This window comes from Carcharhinus amblyrhynchos, chromosome 15 (genome assembly GCF_965287045.1).
Source record: "Carcharhinus amblyrhynchos chromosome 15, sCarAmb.v2.hapA, whole genome shotgun sequence".
NCBI classification, from domain to species: Eukaryota; Metazoa; Chordata; class Chondrichthyes; order Carcharhiniformes; family Carcharhinidae; genus Carcharhinus; species Carcharhinus amblyrhynchos.
In genome coordinates, this window is record NC_137338.1 from 40308879 (window position 1) to 40326799 (window position 17921).

At 40.9% G+C, this 17921-nt stretch overlaps 1 protein-coding gene across 2 annotated transcripts in view; it reads right to left on the minus strand.

Annotated features, from left to right (window-relative positions):
* The window catches only part of sytl5 (synaptotagmin-like 5), a 187684-nt gene extending 170000 nt beyond the window's left edge, over window positions 1-17684 (minus strand). For both annotated transcript variants that reach the window (XM_080203871.1, XM_080203869.1), the window contains exon 1: window positions 17433-17684. The gene's annotated coding sequence lies outside the window, so the exon portion shown is untranslated. The remainder of the gene's footprint in view (window positions 1-17432) is intronic.
* Between the last annotated feature and the right edge of the window lie 237 nt (window positions 17685-17921).

The following is a 17921-nucleotide window of genomic DNA, read 5'->3' on the forward strand; positions in this document are numbered from 1 at the left end:
TTTTATCAAAATTTCTGCTAGGTGTCTCATCAACTCAGCAAAGGATCTCTTCTCATGACAGATTCTAGTTCTGTTTCAGAACTAGGCTGGCAGTGCATTCATGATTTATGTTCAAAGTCTAGCAGTTCTTCTCATGACACTTACCCTGTCATGGAAATATCTTTGAACTGAAATTAATTTAATCAGCAACACTGACTAAACACTCTACTCTAGATAGAAATTCAATGGATCAATGGGGAGAGTAAAGAACAACATCAGGCTGTGACAAAGAGCTCAAGATAATAAAGCAGTATTTTTCTGGATGAACATAATTTGGATTCGATCTGAAAAATATCCCTCTAGAATGCTGAGACTAAAAATATCACTAATCAAGTGTAAAATCATTGATCACATCAAAGAAGCATCAGTTAGCCTTTCAGTACATCAGTTATTGTACCAAATTACAGCATTTCTAGGAACAAGAGAGACTCCTCAACCTTACTGGCCATTTATTATCTATGACAATCTATTGTCTGAGTAATAAGCACAGGTTTCTTCTATACATAAAGCAGGACAATAGTAGATTGCCACATTAAAGAGCAAGGAGTATTTCAGGTCCAAAATCAATTTATTCAAAACACAATGCAGCAATCCATCAGACTTACTAAGGTATGTATGCAGCAACAGCACAGAGGGTTGCATAGCCTGGATATTACTAATCCACTTGTGTGTGAATGCGGAAATATTTTGTTACACACTGGTGGTGACTTTTCATACAAGATTTTTCTAGATTAAAGATTTGTAGTTCCAATTTATATGTGTGAGTTCGTATCAGCTGAAATAAGAACCAGAAGTATTTTGAGGTTGGGTAAAACAAAGCACATAGTTCTTGAGTACATAGTGTCTTTGAGAGCTGAGTAATGCCACATTTGAAATCTCTTCCTTTCCAAGTTTATTTTCTCTCCATATATGGAGCCCAACAATTGTCTATGTGAGCATATGAATTAGGAGCAGAGATAGGCCACTTTCACCCCCTTGCTTATCAAAGCATCTGTCTACTCTGCCTTAAAAAATTAAAAGATTTTTCTTCGATAGCTGAATTGACGGAGTAGAATGGGTCGAGAGCTTCAAGTTTTTAGGCATCCAGATCGCCAATAACCTGTTTTGGTCCCCCCTATGCTGACGCTATAGTTAAGAAAGCCCATCAACGCCTCTACTTTCTCAGAAAGACTAAGGAAATTTGGCATGTCAGCTACGACTCTCACCAACTTTTACAGATGCATCTTAGAAAGCATTCTTTCTGGTTGTATCACAGCTTGGTATGGCTCATGCTCTGCCCAAGACCGCATGAAATTACAAAAGGCCATGAACATAGCCCAATCCATCATGCGTGCCAGCCTTCCATTCACTGACTCTACCTACACTTCCCACTGCCTCAGCAAAGCAGCCAGTATAATTAAGGACCCCATGCACCCTGGACATTCTCTCTTCCACTTTCTTCCTTTGGGAAAAAGATACAAAAGTCTGAGGTCATGTACCAACTAACTCAAGAACAGCTTCTTCCCTGCTGCTGTCAGACTTCTGAACGGACTTACCTTGCATTAAGTTGATCTTTCTCTACACCCTAGCTATGACTGTAACACCACATTCTGCACTCTCTCATTTCCTTTTCTATGAACGGTATGTTTTGTCTGTATAGCGCACAAGAAACAATACTTTTTACTATGTTAATACAAGTGACAATAATAAATCAAACCAATACCAGAATACCTGCTCCCCAGCTTGTTTGATTGATAGCTCAGACATCTCAGACCTGTGCAGTCAATTTCACAATGCTTACTGACATGTTAAGTGGATTTAAGTGCTATGGTTTTGGAAATTTTAAAGGGCCTGGATGACTGAAACTTGTTAGCTTTCAATCTAGATTTTTTCTGGAGGGAGGGAAGTACACTTTTGCCAAAGCTTTTTCTAAAAACATCCCACTTATGCTGCAATGTTGATTGGCTCTAGAAAGTGCCTAGTGGTTAATGGACATGGAAGTACAGAGCATGATTGGACATGGGGAGTGGATGGGGTGGCAGACCTGGCATAAGAGGTTCTTTAGAACTTGGCTTTCACATGGTCTCCTCACAACTTCTTTAAGGGGCCATGAATGACATGTCTTTAAAAAAAACCTGGTCCAAATCCCCATGACAATTGCGGAGGAGGAGAAGATACCCATCTCCACAATGGAGCCAGCCAGGTCAGAAGCGCCAATGAGTCCAGAATCTTTGAAAGGCACTCCTGAAAACGAGACAGCTAGGAAAGGATCGGATTTCTGGAATCGGGACCGATCCACCATTTTTTAGGGGCTCCCGAGTCAATTCGACATGGTGAAAATCCAGGCCACAGTGCCGGGTGAGCAGAAATTTACTCCAACAAATAATTGGGAAGACTGAAGTCATTGGCTGTAGTCTTATCATCGTTCACACTGGCAGGATTTACCGATCTCACCAGAGTGAATGGAGATAACAGAAGAACATAAGAAATAGGAGCAGGAGTAGGCCATCTAGCCCTTCGAGCCTGCCCTGCCATTCGATAAGATCATGACTGATCTGTCGTGGCTCAGTTCCACATTCCCGCCCTCTCCCCATAACCCTTAATCCCCTCGCTTATCAAAAACCTATCAACCCACGTCTTAAAAATATTTAGCGAGGCAGCCTCCACCACTTCAATGGGCAGGGAATTCCAGAGATTCACCACCCTTTGGAATTCCCTGCCCGTTGAAGTGGTGGAGGCTGCCTCGCTAAATATTTTTAAGATGTGGGTTGATAGGTTTTTGATAAGCGAGGGGATTAAGTTCCTCCTCAACTCTATTCTAAACCACCCCCCCCCCCTTTATCTTGAGGCTGTGCCCCCTAGTCCTACTGTCCTTTCTGAGCGGGAAGAGTCTCTCCACCTCTATCCTATCCATCCCATTCATCATCTTACACGTCTCAATGAGATCTCCCCTCATTCTTCTAAACTCTAACGAGTACAAACCTAGTTTATTCTGCCTCTCCTCATAGCTCAACCCCCTCAACTCCGGAATCAGCCTAGTAAACCTCCTCTGCACTCCCTCCAAGGCCAAAATATCCTTGCGTAAGTGCGGCGACCAAAACTGCACACAGTACTCCAGCTGCGACCTCACTAGTGCCCTATACAGCTGCAGCAAGACCTCCCTACTTTTATATTCAATCCCCCTCGCTATGAAGGCCAGCATCCCATTAGCCTTCCTGGCCACCTGAAGGCTGGGTTTTTGCGACTCATGCACAAGGACCCCGAGGTCCCTCTGCACCCTCGCCTGCTGCAGTCGTAGCTGGCCGCCAAATTCTCCGGCCTCACTGCTGCAGGAGTGTGGTGTGGACAGCAGGCAAGATCGCTCCTTCCTCTACAAACTCGTCACTTCGTAATCCTGATACAATATTTGATACTAAGATGAGTTTGTGACTACATACACAGACCATCTCCAAGACCACTAAATTTCACTCAATAGCATTCCCTGACTTAAACTCTGTTCCAGCTCAATCTCCTGCCAAAACCTTCATCCATTCATTTGTTACCTCTAGCACCATTTAGTGCAACATACTGTTGATTGAATACTCTCCATAATCTTGAGTTCATCCAAAATGCTGCAGTGTTTATGCTGATTTGAACCAAGTTCTAAAGTCTGGAATTTTTAATTTCCACTTGGAACCTTATGATGGACTGTGATACAACACCAATGCAGGATTTTTGAAGTAAACCTACATCACATCAAATTCAGTGCCATAATAAAAAAAGTGTATAGCCGCATGTCCAATTCTTAACCATATGGACAGTATTATATTGTAAACACTCACTTAACATCAAATGATAGTTGGAGACGCCAAATACTGCTTTGTGACAATTACAATAAGTGATGTAGCCGGAAATGTACATCATCCAACAGCCCGCAGAAATACAATTAAGTGTAAATTTCTGACAACAGAGGCAGTTTCCACAGGCATAATAACGTTTACAAGATGGCAAATTACTTTTAAAATTGAATTTGGTAGAATATTCATATCTCAGCTGTATATAGACGGGGACAATTAAATTAATGACTTCATTTAACCGTCCTCGTCAGTAATTGATTGCATTGAACACATTTCCAAAAAGGTAATAGACATTGACGACATCAGCAATAGATAAGAAAGTTGTTTAACTTTTGGTTAGTCCAAGGAAATCAATTGGATCGGACAGTGTCAAGATTCTATCAGCATCCTTAGCTTTGTCATTCACATTTGGAATATTCATCGATAAGCCTGGTGTAGTTGGTTACTATATGACTAAGAATAAGCATATCTTCAGGAATAATGACGAAAAGCACAGTGACATGTTCAAAGGGCCAAAACCCTCAGAGGTCAGTCAGAACCCCAGCCTAGCGTGGCAGGTCTCACCGTGACAGATGAGGCAGGCCTTTCAAACACCTATTCACTTCGGTGCATCTGTAAAGATGCCACCAGCAAGAGATCTGACGCTGATAAGAAAACTACCCACTTACCTGAATACACAGTAAAGGCTCTGACACCCGATCCGTAATGCTGAAGAATTCCCTGAGTGCGAGAATTCTTGCAGAGAGCAACGAAGAGAATCAGCGCAGAAGCTACACCTTTTGCACAGCATAATCTGTCGTCCGGCAAGTTTAAATGTCCGGTGTGAATGTTAGTGAATAGGGAAATGGTCAGTGGATGATTGAGTGAGCTGAATAGGGTAGCAGGTGGACGGGGCCGGGAGGGGTTGCAGGCTTTGTCCATTTTCGCACGTCCATCCACAACTCCCGATTCCATTAAAATGCTCATTTATGCTTCAGCTTATTGTTCTGAAGATGGGTCCTACCCAAAATATTTTGTCTTTTCTTCTATGGATGCTGAATAACTTGCTGTGTTATTTCCATTATTTTCCATGGGTGGCGCGGTAGCAGTGGTTAGCAGTGCTGCTTCATAGCGCCAGGGACCTGGGTTCGATTCCGGGCTTGGGTCACTGCCTGTGTGGAGTTTGCACATTCTCCTCGTGTCTGTGTGGGTTCCCTCCGGGTGCTCCAGTTTCCTCCCACAGTCCAAAGATGTGCGGGTGAGGTTGATTGGCTGGGCTCAAATTATCCCTTAGTGTCCTGAGATGTGTAGATTAGAGAGGCTAGTGGGTAAAATATGTAGGGATATGGGGGATCGGGCCTGGGTGAGATTGTTCTCGGTGCAGACTGATAAGGTGAATTGCCTCTTTCTGTACTGTAGGATTTCTTTGATTTTTTTATTTCAATCTTATCCTTAAATTTCAATAGAGGAAAAATTGGCTGCAACATTTCCTGAACTATGACGTTGCACAAGCCACGTAGTCCAACATTTACTTGCACATTACTTCTGGTTCGATCTTCATTGTAACAAACCTGTAGCACAGCAGATCGCAGAGTTAATCTATACCTTCATTACATAGTTGCCTGTGTAAGGCACACCCACGGCATAGCTGGAATTCCTCTCTCTTTAGCTGTACGAAAATATACACTAGCCTGTGCCAGCTCACTTACGGAATAACATAAATACCTTGCATTTACAAAATGTTTTTCACAACCCTTAGCATTTTACAACAGTTAAGTATTTTTTATGTGGATTTTAGGCAATGTTTGGTTAATTTAGACAACAAATTTGCAAGCAAGGCAACATAAACCTGTAATAGTAAATACTGATGAATGATTGCAACAGATTACAAAATGAATTGTATTAATATTTTAATATTTGTCCCTTCATCTTCCCCAGTGTCAGGATTATAAATATTGTTCCATGGGGTTAAAATTTAAAATTTAGTTCAACATTAACAGTGAAAAGACATTTAAAAATCAACAGTATAAACTCATTGGAACTTCGCAAAATGGAATAAATCACATTTCAATTGCAAATTCAATTCTTTAAATAATCAAACTCATCCAGCAAAATTGCATAGGTGAATATTTTATAGTCATATTCACTCAAAATACAAGGCTGGGTCAAATGTCAGATGCCAATTGAAAGCCCTTATGGATAATTATGGCCTACTTAAGATCCTCATCCCATCACCACTGGTATTCTAACAGTGGTTCGAGGGGATTCACCATATGAGATGTTAAATGTGCTGGCAGAATATTTGGTGGTGGGGTGGGGTGGGGTGGGGGAGGGGTTGGTAAATGGAGAAGTTCCCTAGTCCAAAAGGACTCAGTGCCTGATTTAGGCACATGGCATAAGGAACAGGGGAGAGGGAGGCACTGGGAACAAACCCCTGCCCTTTCCTCTGATCCGTTCCTATGATCATCAGAATTCCCTGACAAAGAACCAAATATATTGCCAGCACAACCAACACTTCCCAGTGGTGCTAATGGTAATGCAAAGCTGCTGGCCTCTGATTGGTGCAAGAGCTGAAGGCCAGTTAAGATGCATGTAAGCTAACAAAGATCCAGTGGAACAAAATACAAGTATTTCCAACTACTGGGAACTATTCTACAACTTAGTGTCCCTTTGGTGTTGGGAAATCTGATGGCAAAGTGCCTACTGCCAATTATGGACTGGATTCTCTTGAGACTCCCAGGGATCAAATCACTGGGCATGCTGCCAGTTGTGGTGGTGGACATTTGGCCCCTTCACCCTCTAAGTTCCACCCATTATTTTAACTGCTCCTTCCCCCCTCCTCCTCCATTTCTGCTCAGTGGGGGCTTTTAATAGGCTATAAATCAACTTCACCCATCAGGTTTAGAAATGAGGTGCAAGTGAAATGGAACAAGTGCTAATTACCTGTCCTTTAAATGCACAGAATATTCAGAGCTTATTTATATAGAAAGATTCCATAATTAAATGACAAGATAACAAACACTTGAGAGAGTGTTTATAAACAGTGGCATAATCAGAATAGTGTGACATAAGCAGGATAGTGAAAATTTCACTGTGACGTTTAATCACTATTTAATATTTACAATCGTCAATAGTGACTGTTCTACCTTTGTTGCAATTCTATTGTTTTTTTTTCAGTATAATAACTAAATTAAAATGCAATTAGTCAATTTACTGCCATATACAAAAGTCACAAGAGAAGTAACAATGGTAAATTGATGGAGAAATTTTATACAATGAAAAAGAAATCGAGAAATTGCTATTGAATGTAGAAGAAATCTGTGTATTTTATTCAATTAATCCACCAATTTTTGCCAGTTGTGATGCATGTGAGCTAATAAAGATCCAATGGAATAAAATACAAGTATTTAGCAAGGTTTGTATTTAATAAATAATAGTGCACTAATGTGATGGCTTACAGCAAAGAAGTTTAACCCTTTAAAAAGGGCATTAAGTGTCAAGGCCTGGTTATAATGCCACATTGTGGGATAGACTGGCCATATTCAATATTAAGGGAAACACTGTACCTGGATGCTGAATGCACAGGGCTAGAAATTTTATCTGCTTCACCAAGTCAATTGAAAAATTGCAAAAATAGCAGCAAGGATTGAATAGGATGTGTGAATTGGAGTGGGTGAATTTAATGCCAAATCAGGTACAGAAAGAGAAATATAACGGGACAGAAAGATTGGTGCAGCACATAAAGAAAAGATTCAACTTGTGCTGAACTGCAAACAGCCATCTTTGAATAACTTTATTTACATGCCAACAAGGAAGCCAACATTACCAAATGCTTGGACTTAAATGTAAAATGATACATATATATAATTTCCCAGAATACAATAGGCCCAAAGCAGCATTAGCAATATCTGAAATTTACCTAAAATAAAAGCAAAATACTCCAGATACTGGAATCTGAAACAAAAACAGAAAATGCTGGAAAATCTCAGCAGGTCTGACAACATCTGTTGAGGGAGAACAGAGCTAACATTTTGAATCTGGATGACCCTTCGTCAGAGCTGAAATTTATCAGGCAGGATTGCAAATCTGGTGTTACTTTAAAATCACAACCAAAGCATATTAACAGATGCTACCAGAAACAATGAAAAGAACAATTTAACATTTAAATCACTGGTGGTTATTATGGCAACAGTATATAGATTTAGTAAGATCTAAATTTCTGATTCAGTGTCTGTGAAGCTGGCTGCTATGACCTGGACCACACCGAAATCCAGTGGACCTCCCGTACCAACTCTGGAAAAGAATTCTCTTGGAATTTCTGCCATCTCCATGGCTGTGTTGTCATTGCAGGCCTCCCTCCATGTCAGCTTACCACTTTTGCTTAAAAGCTTAGCCTGGACTTCATTGTTCTTTATACCACCTCTCAGTATGCTTCAATGGATGATTTCTAACTTTGCATCTAACATGTATTGATGAGAGTTTTTTCAATCTGCAGCAGTCTCCCTTGGCAACTGCTTCCTTTCACAGAATGCAACTCTTAGTGCAATCTCATTTTTAGTCATGTCCTAATGAGTCTAAGCTCTCATTAATTTCAGAGTAGCTCATAATACTGGGGTCTTGTGTGTAGCATTGGCTTGAAGCCACCTCAAAAGCACCTGGATTCAGCATTCTGAGGAAAATAATTACTTTATCCTCATCTCCCATTTTATTCACTTCAGTCAAATGTGCAGCTATATAAAACCTTGACTAGGCTGTATTTGGAGTATTGTGTGCAGTTCTGGTCACCACATCAACAGAAGGATGTGGAAACTTTGGAGAGAACGCAAAGAAGGTTCACCAGGATGTTGCTCGGTCTCAACAGTGTTGACTATAAGGAGAGGTTGAATAAACTAGGATTGTCTTCACTAGAAAGATGGAAACTGAGGGGAGACCTGATAGAGATCTACAAAATATTGAGAGGCATAGACAGGATGGACAGAGGCTTTTTCCTAGGGTGAAAGTGTCAATTACAAGGGGGCACAAGTTCAAAGTGAGAGGGGAGAAAGTTTGAGAGATGCGTGGGAGTGGTTTTTCATGCAGAGTGTGGTGGGTGCCTGGAATGGGCTGCCAGAGGTGGTGCTAGAAGCAGGCACATTAGCAACATTTAAGAGGCATCTGGGTGGGTACATGAATAGGAGGGAGTAAAGGGATAAGGCCTTTAGGTGTCCAGCTCACCAACAACTTGTCCTGATCTCCCCCATGCCAACACTATAGTTAAGAAAGCCCACCAATGCCTCTACTTTCTCAGAAGACTAAGGAAATTTGGCATTCAGCTACAATTCTCACCAACTTTTATAGAGTGCACCATAGAAAGCATTCTTTCTGGTTGTATCACAGCTTGGTATGGTTCCTGCTCTGCCCAAGACCGCAAAGAACTACAAAAGGTCGTGAATGTAGCCCAATCCATCTTGCAAACCAATCTTCAATCCATTGGCTGTCTACGTTCCCCGCTGCCTCGGCAAAGCAGCCAGTATAATTAAGGACCCCCATTCACCCTAGACATTCTATCTTCAACCTTCTTCCTTCAGGAAAAAGATACAAAAGTCTAAAGTCACATACTAACCTTTTTCCCTGCTGCTGTCAGACTTTTGACTGGACTTACCTTGCATTAAGTTGATCTTTCTCTACACCCTAGCTATGACTATAACGCTACATTCTGCATTCTCTTGATTTTCTTTACGAATGGTATGTTTTGTCTGTATAGTGCGCAAAAAACAATACCTTTCACTGTATGTTAATACATGTGAAAATAATAAATCAAATCAAAGAGTAAGGACAGAAGATTTTTTTAAAAAAGTTTAGTTAGGGTATCATGAAGGCATGGAGGATCAAAGGGCCTGTTCCTGTGCCATACTTTACTTTGTTCTTTGTAATTGTCATTCATAATTATACCAGTTCTCATTGTTGGGACTGAATTATCCCTTTGTCCCCAAAAATGCCCTTTTTCTCAATGATATGCCATGCTGACTACTATGTACCTGAATATGATGTGCATTTACTGAGCAATCTTTCAAATAGCTCAAACTTCCACAAAACTAACTTTACGAATTCCAGAATGTTAACTAGGTCCACTTCAGTTGGTGAAATTGAAGCTAAGACACAGCACTTTCTTTACTGGAGAGAGTTTATCAACTTAGTCCATACTACTTCTCCACCAATGTCCCAGCTATCCCCAATCATAGGTGTACAAGTATACATCACCTGTTTAATAATATAATTGTCATTAAACCTTAAAAATGTGATAAATAACACCGAGATTCCCCTTTTATTTTTTAAAAACGCAATAATATTTGAAACTAATCAACAAGAAACAAAACTGTGTCTTTCCATCTCCTATGTGTCATGATATATTAAACCAACCATTGGTAGATGCTACAGTCCCCATTCTTTTAAACACTTTCTATCTTTACCATATGTGATTATAAAGTAGTTAAAAAAGATGGTTTTCTATAACCTCATTGTAACACAAGGCAGTACAGTTCCAATACATCTAGTAATTTCTTGGAGCAATCGCTGCTCTTCATAAAACATTTATTTTGAAAATCTCTCTTCTTTCCAAGATTTCCTTTATCCTAGCAAGGTCAATTCTGAACCAATTTTCAGTGATACTCTTTGCTGTATGAACACTATCCCAAAGAGAAGTTATCCACAAAGCATTCTATGGCATTTTTTTCCTCATATTCTCCCTTGTATAGTATTTCCCCCACAGTATATTAGACAAATATACCCCATATCTACTGATCCTACTAATGCCAGTGTTTCAGCAGTTAAGGTGCTTTTAACTATCCTATTTTCTTCATTTCCCAGAATAACAACTATTATTCTTTCCTGCCAAGAATGCAATACATTCTGCTGTACAGAATATCCATCTGGAAGACTGGCATGTGAAACATCACTAAGCATGACTAACTTTATATTTTCTGGATTGCCCAAGGCTGAAAAATTGAGTGTACATTTCTTGGAATTTAGTTTCCTTAATGGCTCATTTGCTCTGCTCTCAGAACTTCAACTGAAGCATGTTTCATCATAATACTCAATTCCAAAATGTCATGACTAGCATCATGGCCTAGTCTGAGTGCAGAACCTGTCCACTCAATTTCTTAATTGATCTTTATCTTCCTTGGTTGCAGGATCCTCTTTGCGAGGATCTGGTCTGATTTAAATGGAATGCTAATGATGTTTTCAAAGATGATTCAAGGTCAGTCCACCTTATTCTGCTTAATGCCTAATCTACACATTTAAAGGGCCCCTGAAACTTGATTTCCAACCTTAAATTTCTTCTCTATTTTATCCATCACCCATTGTTCAAATTCTGAAAAATCTCCCCACAGAAAACCATCAACTTGCATTGTAAAGATACCTGCCAGTTTCTACTTGTGACACCAACAGAACATTGGGGCATCTGCTTTTAGCTGAATACAACCCATTTTCAACAGAATAGGCCTAACTGAGAAATACCATGCCCTTGACAGAACACTCAACCTACAAATACACTTGTTCAATTTCTCATTTCCCTGCTGTATCGTCAGCTTCAGTAGGTGGTTTCAAAAATACCTCGCTTTAAAGTTTCTCACACTCCAAAACTGCAGTTTATATATAACAGTTTACATTCCCAGGAACATGTTGCTAAAAGCTCCAAGAAAACTTTCAAGCTCACTTTTCCTGCAGTAGAGGAGTCCACCCCAAAAGTCTTTCCTTGAAATCCCAAGCTATGAATCTAGTTTCAGTCTTATATGTGCCATCAGGAAGTACCTTTTCTGTGCATTCCACTGGTGAGAGAAGGCTGGTTGTCCTTATCCCATATCTTCAAGTCCACTGCTTTAATTAAAGTCTTTTGCCAATGGGAGGTTCACTGTGATCATGATGGTGTCCTCCTAAATTTTCTACACATCACATTTCCTTCCCACTGACCTCTATAAAATTTATTAAATTCATTATCCAGTACCTCTGCACCCTTAACCAATGACAAGATGGATGAGCAAACTGCTGATGCAGCTTTTAAACAATTTGCCTTTTTTCCCTTTAAACTCCTACTCACTGATATATAATATTAACCTTCATTGTAAAAGGGCTTGAGTTCAGAAGTAAAAATGTCTCACTGAAGTTAGACAAGGCCTTGGCGAGACCAGACTTGAAGCATTGCATGCAATTTTGGTCTCCCTATTTAAGAAAGAATATACATGCCATAGAGAGTCCAGCAAAGATTGACTGGACTAATACTGGGATTCGCATGACTTTCACACAAGTTCAACTGGGCCTATATTCACTTGAGATTAGAAGGATGAGAGGAGGTTTGATTGAAATGCGTAAAATTCTAACAGGGCTGGACAGGCAATATGTTTATCCTGGTTTGGGAATCTAGAACCAGAGGACACTTTCTCAGGATATGGAATGGACCATTTAAGCTCTGTGTTAAGGAAATAATCCTTCACTCGCAGGGCAGCAAATCTGTGGAATTTGCTACCACAGAAGGCTGTGGAGGCAAATTACTGAATAATTTCATGAAAGATATAGACAATTGTTTAGATTTTAATGGCATTGGGGTATATGGGGAAAAACTCAGACTATGATATTGATATAGAGAAGCAGCTATAATCATACTCAATGGTGAATCAGGCTGGAAAGGCCAAACAGCCTACTCTTGCTCCTAGTTTCTATGGGTGGAATTCTGCAAAAAAATTTCCAGCTGTCATAATGGCAAGGAAACAGGCGTGATCCATGCCAGTCCTTTTGACACATGCCACACTGCAATCCTCCAACATTCTGTGCACTGAATGAGTATCCTCATGAAACATGCCATTACGGAGTGCCCAGCTGTGTGACTCACCCAAAGTGGCTGCAGCTGTGTGTCGATAACAAGGGTAGCATTTAAACCCTCCCACTGCACTTGCAGCCACTCATGTCAGAAGGATGGCAGCATGTAGCTCAGCCCCATGCTTCATGGAGGGAGCGCTAGGGCAGCTGTTGGATGCTGTGGATTATCCTGTACCCTCTAGACAACCCAGGAGCAGGGATTCCAATGCAGCCTGAGATTCCGTGCCTATGGCCTGACTCTGAGGACCAGCGCCAAATGCCAGAAGAAAATAAATGATCTGGTTTGAGCTGCAAGGGCGAGTGACCATCTGTCTCATCCTGGCATCAGTCCTGCCCGTCACACTCAATGTCCATGTTGATCCATCCCCTTATCATCCAGCATCAACCCACCAGAATCATCCTCAAATCCCTGTGGCACCACCCTGCAACAGTCCCTGCCTGGCAAGGCACGGCGTCAACCTATGTCACCTGTTTCCTTCCCCCTGCCTCCAAGCCCGACAGACATCAAGTTCTCAGTCATCTCCTCAGCCCAGCAGGAGAAGACAGGCAGTGGAATTCCCAAGTTGCAACTCCTGATGCCCTTCGAGGAGCATGCGATAAACCTCTCAGTGGAGGGACTAATCTATCAGACTGTTATTACACAGAGCCACTATTTCTATTTTCAAAGACAACAAGAAAGAACATGACCTTTTAAGATGGAACAAATTCCCTCACGTAAAACTATATTAAAAATTTTATAGAAATAAATTATTTTTTGTCACATTTTGACTGTCAGTAAACACTGGGATTTGTGAATCATTCATGTCAGTAAACATTGTGTCTTGTTAATGAAGGAACAGCTTAGTTGGTAAGTAGGTGGATTAATGCAGCACCAGATAGATAAACCTAAAATTGCGTTTATCTTTATAATTATTACATAGTTAACAATGAATGTCAAGATAAAAGCATGCAGCATGCAAGTTAATTGCATGTCAAGATAAAAACACAGTAAGTAAGCAAGTAAAATTGGCTGGAGATATAAAGATCGAGATTTAGGAGCATCAGATTTGCATTTGCATGAGTAAAATTGATTTGATCACAACTGTGAATGCTGAAAATCCAAATCTAAAACAGAAACTGCTGAAAATACTCAATAGATCAGGCAGCACACATGGAGATAGAAAGTGATCCTATGCCTCAGATTGATGACTCTTCGTCAGAAGATGATCACAGCATTATTGATGTAAAATCCCACAGCCCAATTGTTACACTGGATCAACCAATTAAGTTTGATCTTTTCTTTCAGATGCCAGCAAATATAGTGTCTGGGTTCATAATGGACAAAAAACCCTTCTGCCATTTAAACAGACTCATTTTTGATCCATATGCCTTGAGAGTCCAGATCCTGATTACCTTAACGTATGTCAACTGAACCAGCACCAGAAACAGAAACAGTTAATAATGGAAAATCTCAGCAGATCATCTATAGTAATTTGCTTTAATATGATCACCAGAAACATTTGGGGAGTACAGTTCTACATTTTCTCTACCCTTCGTGTTACAAGTACTGTTTAATTTCACTCATGACTGATCCTGCTCAAATGTTAAGATTATTCACCCTAGTCTTTTCTCCCCAGTTTCTGCTTTCAAACAGATGTGCTTCATCCCACTAGACTATTTTTGCTCATTAAAACCAGCATGAAAGTGCAAGCTGTAGGGGCTGTTCATCAATCCATATTCCCTGTAAGGAAGAAGATTTCATGGTGATTGCAGATTTGAAGTGGGTCAATAGCATTATAGTCTTGATTCACCAATCCACACATCCTGCAAGAATGGCTCCCTAATGGGAGTATGGGATAATGCAATCCTGCTTTGCATTAGATTTTAGGTAAATTAATGATACAAGTTGAACAAGCACTGAATGATTAAGCCGTTTGTGTCAGGAAAACAACCATTGCTGCAGCTGGACTATAACATACTCGATCAATCTAAGAAATCCAGAGGGAATACCAGCAGTGAAGTTTCACGCTCCATTTCTACTCCGTGTAAAATTATCTCAAGAACCTAAAACTCTCCTTTGTATGCAGAAGCCCAATTGCAAAGACAGCCACCATCTCCCAGGAAAATTTCTACTTGCTTATTACAAACACTGTTCCACCATTACGTTCTCGGTAGATACGAGGATGAATGCTCTACAACACTTCTATCCATTACATTGTTACCACCACATCCTGTTGTACATGATAATGGCATTTTTACAAAAAATTAGCTTTATGTAGTTATCAGATCTAGAGCACATTCTTGGAGCTAGCTCTGCACAAGATTTCTTCTATTACATGGAACACCATCTTACTTGTAAAGAACACTGTTGCCATTTGCCAAAAGGTCAATGTGGTACAGTGGCTAGCACTCTTACCCTGGAGTCAGAATATTGTAGAGTCAAGTCCAATTCCAGGATTTGAACATATAAAAAAAAAACAAGATTGACACTCCAAAGCAATAGTGAGTGAGCACCATTTCGAAGAAGAACTGGGGAATTATTCCTGGTGCCCTCGCCAATATTTAACTCTCAATCAACAACACAAAGACAGATTATTTGGATATTATCACTTTGCTGAATATGGAATCTTGCTGTGTGCTGTGTTCCTGCATTACAACAGTGATGGCACTTCAAAAGTGCTTCATTGATTGCAAAGTGCTTTAGGATGTCCGATGTTGAGCGGTTGTGAATAGCACACTATAAATTTAAATCATTTTTGGTGTTACACATTGTGCAGAGGCTGCAAATCAAATAAAAATGCTGAAAATAGATATCCTCTGTTTGAAGTGTATTCTAATAATGCATTTTTGTTTTAGCGTGGTTCACAAATTAGGGAACCTAGCTGAATATTATTGGTCATGACTTCCATTTTAGTTTTGGCCTATTTACCGTGCTTACTCAGTCTGTTTCTTTAATCACAATTCCCATGGCCTTGCTCACCACCTTTCCTGACCCCTAACTCCTTCTCATTAGCTACCTCTCCCACTCACCACTTCCCTGACCCCTTTATTCTCTCCTGTTTGCCACTTCTCTCAACCCTTTCATTCCTTCACGTTCGTTGCTTCCGGCCTGCCACTTCCTACTCATCGCTCCCTCGCACTCTCTGGTTCTTGAAAGCCAAACCTATCCCAATCCCTCACTGGCTCCTGACCACCACACCTCTTGAGCCCTTGAGGGCTGAGGGGGGGTGGGGTGGGCAGTGAGGGATCAGATAAGGTTCAAGCAAGAAGCAGCAAATGGAAGGCATTGAGGGGACCAGGAGAGATGTGGGCAGGAACCACGAGGCGGCAAAAGAATTGAGATCAAGGCAGCAAGCAGCAAATGGGAGGCAGGAAGCCGAGAAGAAAGGACCAGCAGAAAGAACAGCTTCTTCCCTACTGCCAGCAGACTTTGAAATGGACCTACCATATATTAAGCTAATCTTTTTCTATGCCCTATGTTACTATGTGACTATATCCTGCACTCTATTATTTCCTTCTCCCCTATGTAGTCTATGAATAGCATGTTTTGTCTGTATAGTGCAAGAAAGAATACTTTTCACTGTATCCCAATCCATGTGACAATAATAAATCAAAAAGAGGACTTTGGGGCTAATTCGTTTCAAGGTTTTTAATGGAAAAATTATAGGCCAGGAAGATAAAGCACCCTTCTGGCATGCTTCCTAGTGGGAAAGTGATTTTTTTTTCCTAATTTGGCACATTTGGAGAGGGAGATGGGAGAAGGATACACATTACAGCTTCATTAAGACCTGGAAAGAGAACGGACTATTGGGCTGTCTTAACCAATGGTCTGCACTTCAAACCATCAATCTGACCAATTCTCTTTACAGATGTTATGGAGATTTCTGTTTATTTCCAACTTTAAAAAATTCCTTGCATACATTTATTTTGAAACCTCAATTCGCTACAGATAGCATTTTTAGCGAAAACAACATGGAATCAGAGTATTTCCAGTCGATTTATCTGTAGTGTTTTATGTAGACAGGAGAAAATGCGAAAGGACAGTAAGAAAAACTATAGCAGGGAAACTCAGTGAGAAGCAGCAATGGGAGCGGCGTGACACCAGTGGGTAAAGCATCAACACTTTCCCACTGTCCTTAGACAAGTCAGGGTTCTGGCTGGAGCTCCCTGAGCGACTTTTGTTCTGTGGTTTATTTAGTAATGTCATTTGGTATCGAGCAACAAAGTAAACAAATATCCACATTCAAACAGCCTGTAAGAGGATTCAATGGGACGGAGAATGCCCAGATGTCACAGAATGCTACCACTGCACCTTCCCTGTCCTTCTCCACCAGGAAACGCTGCTGCAATCAATGCAAAATTCAGGCAACATCCTAACACCAAACTCAGGTTTTCCTTCACGGCAGCTCTGATCACAAGAGTACACTTTCAAAATGAAAAAGGAATAATGTTGACCGCCCGAGTATACAACAGATCTAGATCCGCACTCGTTTCACTGGGATCCAAAATCCATCTACTCCCAATTTCTCAGCCTTCAGATCAACGTAGGTTTACCCACATAACCCGCCGCTACTGCCACTCGTATCAATGTTGCCTGTGATGATGGTAAGAAAACAGAGATCGTCGTTGGTGTCTCTGTTTTCTCCTACTATTAGTTCCACACCTGAACGAACTGGGTCAACCCCATACGGGTTATGCAGTAACTGTTTGCACTCCTGGATGTATGCATCAATTCGTGCCCAGTTTCCATATAGACAGATGTCTTACCTTTTAACGCAGTGTGTATGTGTAGCGAGACACCGCAGCTGGATGCAACCAATACCTCCCCCACCTCTCTCTCTGATCATCTGCCCACTGCTTCGCAGTCGTGGATGCTGATAGCAGTGGCGGAGGAGACCTTGGGGCCGGGGGGGGGTATTAAATTGATAACAGCTACCGATCGCTTTTACTCCTCTTCCGTGTTCCAGCTTTCACACTGGTCCGAACACTGAAACTCCCGACTGCTGTGGAGAGCTCAGTCTTAAAAGGGGCGGGATCCCCCAGAGCGGCTCAGCCTCACAGGAAACGAGCAATCCTGCTGGCACTGGGCGAAATAGTCAAAACTTTAGTCTCGTGTTTTGGTGGAGGAAAAATAAATGTTGTTTCTCGAATTTGACCGAACAGTTTCCATATAGAACAGAATGTGATGCAATTGACCAGCGCTAGGCGATTTTCACAGTAACTTCATTGCAGTGTTAATGTAAGCCTATCTGTGAT